At 36.3% G+C, this 3920-nt stretch overlaps 1 protein-coding gene across 3 annotated transcripts in view; it reads left to right on the top strand.

The window, feature by feature from the left end:
* RALGPS2 (Ral GEF with PH domain and SH3 binding motif 2) overlaps positions 1-3920 on the top strand; it is a 193656-nt gene that overhangs the window by 145522 nt on the left and 44214 nt on the right. The gene's annotated exons all lie outside the window — the stretch shown is intronic.

Below are 3920 nucleotides of genomic sequence, written 5' to 3'. Positions count from 1 at the left end.
AAGTTCAGCCCACATATTACATCACCAAAAATTGCTGGAGACTGGGGGCGGGAATCTCCTCTTTAGGATTTCCTCTTTGTAGCCTTAAATAGGGGGGTGGGATCAGCAGGAGGTTGAATAGTTTCGAACAAGGAGAGATTGTGTGCAGGTTGAAGGAAGGGCACCATCTGGAAACAAACTATCATAGTTCAGCGGGCAATTATAAAACAAACATTTTAGTCTGCTGGCCAGAGATCTTTTAAGTTGAATACCGAAAAAAAAATAGTGCTCCACTTCACTTAGAAGTAGTTGCAGGCTGATGAGTTTGGTTTTTGTTAACAAAGAACAAGAGCTAGACTTTGTCAGGAGGCAGCCACCTAAATAATGTAATACTCTTTATAGCCTAGAAGAATTTGTAAACATTTTACTTATTAAGTTGCTAATGAAGGTTTTAAACTTACAAGAAACTTGATGTTGTTGTAGTATGTTATGTCTTAACTGTGTGATGTGTCTTAAGATAAAACAGCCTTTATATATAATTACCAAATGTAAGTGAAATTCTTTCAGATGCTTAATACTTTTAAATATTACATTCTGGTGTTACATAATGTCATATCCTCCTATTCTACAAAATGACCTCTCTTCTCTCTAAAAGGTCATTCTTGTTATTAATTGATGTGGTGTGGTTTAAAAACAAACATAACCGTGAACTGAGTAAAAACAAGGAAGCTCTGACTCTCCACTAGCTATGTGAACTTAGACAAATCACTTTACCTGCCTCTGGCAAGGTTCTTCTGCTATGAAATAGGGTGGTGGAAGAAATTAATAAGTGTTGAGTACAACTATACTATTGTATTTCATTAATTGAAGAAATGTTAAGTAACTCAATAGCTGAGGAAACACAAACTTAGGCTTAAGTAACTTAGCTTAGCACTTAAGTACTAAGTAGCGGAACTGGGATTTGAATCTAATGCCAAAGCATTATGCCACACTCTCTGTCATTGATTACCTAGTTGCTGTAAGCTGCTTCTAGATAAAACTTTTGGGCTTTCTCTACATACCTATGCTTTCCCTTCCTTATTGCTATAGCTTGTGCTGTGTTTCTCTTTCTGTTAGGCCACACTGTTGATCCACATCCTTTATTTAAAGTCTGAGCTTATTTTCTACCTCTTTCACAGAATCGTTTCTTTGAATTCCTATGCCATATATAGGTATACCAGAGGTTGCAAACACAAGGGCCTAGAAAGGCAAATGCTCAGAAGAAGAATGGAGCAGGTAATATAAATCAGTGAAGTAAATCAGTAGTAAGATACTGGAGGGAAATGAAGTTTATGGCAAGCTGGCGTCCTTTTGGTTAATTTAAAGGGATCTGCCTGCACCTTCTCAACTGTACTTGTGGCCATGAAGGATTATGAGACAGTGTTGCCAGATCTTCCCATTATTCAGGAAAAAAGAGCCATTTAGAGTTTTCCTGTAATACTTCCTGATTTTAAAAAACATTGGGACAGATGTGCTGCCAGCTTCTGGCCTCTGATTTGTATTATGTATCGTTTCTTGAGCATTCAGTAATTATGTTGTAGTCACTAATGGCTTAAATCTGGGAAAAATAAGAGATAGTAAATTCTTTCTGAGCTTTTAAATTTCAGCAGTTTGGAGCTTTCTAACTTGAGCACTTAGTAATATCACTAGTCAGGGTAGGAAATTGGAATGACAGGTATTTAGGGACAAATTATGGTTAGATATGTTAAATTGAAAATGAAAGTCAGGAGCTCAGTTATATGGAGAGATTTGAAAGTCACCAGCAATTAGATAGTAGCTAAAGCTATGGAACCTAAGATACTAGAGAAAGTTCATGTAGAATGTAAAGGAAGATTAATGACAGACCATGATACCAATTTCCAGGAAACCAGCTTCCAAGAAACATGAGGAAAAAGAAGAATGGTGGGGGCTTAGGGGGAAGATAGGAAAGTTCAAGGTAGGGAAACCCTGAGAACTAGACGAGAATGGTTACAATACTGCAGAGAAATTACATAGGGAGGGGAGACCAAGAGAGATGTTTTAATGTTTAGAATGAGAAAGTTATTAATGCCATTGCCAAAATAAGTGATACATACAGATTTCAGACTATTTAGTGTGTTGAAGGGTGACTAGATAAAATTTAACTGACAAATTAATGTCCGCAATACATTAAGAAATTAGAAATCCATAAGAAAGAGACAACCCAAAAGAAAAAATGGACAGAAACATTTATTACATAGAAATATATATGTTTAACCTTATTACTAATCAAGGAAATAAAAATTAAGACACAGAGAGATACCATTTTATACTCAGAAGATTGGCAACATTGAGAAGGATAATACCAATTGTTAGCACAAATGTGGATCAACAAAAGCTTATATACCATGAGTGGGAGTGTGAATTGATATAGCTTTGAAAAATGATGTGACACCATCTTGTAAAGTTGAATATTAGTATACTTTAGCACTTGGCAGTTTTGCTCCTAGGCATGTTTATATATCCTGAAGAAATTTTGTACATGTGTACTGGGAGATGTGTATAAGAATGTCTATAGCAACATGGTTGGGGGTGGGATGGGAGTAACTCAAAAGTCTGTCAAATAAAATGGATGAGTTACAGTTGTCACACATTAGCTTGTTCTCATTTTAAGGAATTACAGCAGCATTTAACAGCGTGGACAGGTCTTAGAAACAAAATAGACAAAGCAACCACAGAAGACCATATTTTTAAATTTTATTTAATAAATGCTTATAAATCACTTGGTATGTACTAGACACTTTTCTTTTTTTTTGAGACGGAGTCTTGCTCTGTCACCCAAGCTGGAGTGCAGTGGTACGATCTCGGCTCACTACAAGCTCTGCCTCCTGGGTTCTCGCCATTCTCCTGCCTCAGCCTCCCATACTAGACGCTTTTCTAACATTACAAATACTATTATTTAATCCACACATACAATAAAATATGATTTTTAAAGCTCAAAAATAGGCAAAAGTAGGAATACAGACAAATGTCTGGGGGAAAAAATAAGGGAATGATCTTAGAGTCCAAGGTAATGGTTACTTCTGGACAGGAAGCAAGGAGATGAAGTAGAGAAGGAACATACAGATAGATGCAACAGTATTGATGATGTCGTAGTTCTTTTTTAAAGTAGTTTACCCCAACATATTAAAATATTAACACGTAACCAATAAAAAAGTTAATAGATATTTTACATTAATTTTTCATGTTAACTCTTCAAAATCTTGTCTGTTTTATATTCAAATACACCTCAGTTCAGAATAGACCCACGAAACAGTCACATGTGGCAAGTGATTATCATATTGGACAGCACAGTATAGCGAGTAACTACGGGTGAGTTGTCATCTGAGTTTAATAAGATGGAAGAATGGCAAGAACTGGCACATTAGTACCCCGCTCAAATCCCACTTCTTCCTTGAAGCTTTCTCTGATCCCATCAGGAAGGAATGACATTTTTTTGCACAGAATTCTTATGAAACTCCTGTTTAAGCTTTTCTGTGCTACTTTTTTATATCTTTTATTGCTGTTATTGATGTACATATGCCAACATCCCCGTGCCATTTCCTTGAGGAATCTTTTAGCTCTCCTTAGGGATGTTGTAGTCATAAGTTGACTGGTCTTTCACAAATGTTCATTATATTGTTTGATAACAATAAGTGTCATATGTGTTGATAATTTTTTCTTAGGGCCGGGGTCTCACCGTGTTGCCCAGACTGGTCTCAAACTCCTAAGTAGTCTGCCCACCTCAGCCTCCCGAAGTGCTGAGATTACAGGCGTGAGCCACCGTTCCCAGCAATAATTTTTGTGAAATCACGATTCTCACACAAATATGAAATGAATATGTGTCAGAATTTTCATTTAAGTTATTAAATTTATAAGGGAATCAAAAATGTGTCAAGGGAGAA

Source organism: Pongo abelii, chromosome 1, assembly GCF_028885655.2.
Source record: "Pongo abelii isolate AG06213 chromosome 1, NHGRI_mPonAbe1-v2.0_pri, whole genome shotgun sequence".
Lineage (NCBI taxonomy): Eukaryota > Metazoa > Chordata > Mammalia > Primates > Hominidae > Pongo > Pongo abelii.
This window is presented reverse-complemented; position numbering and strand designations above follow the sequence as displayed.